This window comes from Microtus ochrogaster, unplaced genomic scaffold (genome assembly GCF_000317375.1).
Source record: "Microtus ochrogaster isolate Prairie Vole_2 unplaced genomic scaffold, MicOch1.0 UNK80, whole genome shotgun sequence".
In the NCBI taxonomy this organism is placed as follows: Eukaryota; Metazoa; Chordata; class Mammalia; order Rodentia; family Cricetidae; genus Microtus; species Microtus ochrogaster.
Window position 1 is genome coordinate 1,426,313 of NW_004949178.1, and position 269 is coordinate 1,426,581.

Here is a 269-nt window from a genome sequence, read left to right on the forward strand (position 1 = left end):
CCAACCAACCAACCAACTAACAAAAGAAAAAAAAAAGAAATTCAATAGCCAGGAGATGGCTCAGTGGTTAAAGAGCACTGACGGCTTTTGCAGAGGGTCTGAGTTCAAGTCCCAGGACCCGCATCAGGCAGCTGACAAGCTCCCGTAACATCGGCTCAAAGAGCTCTGACTCCATCTTCTGGTCCCTGTGGACACTGCACATTTGTGGCGCATGCGCGCACGCACACATAAATTAATAAAACAGCCGGGATGCGGTAGCGTGAGACTTT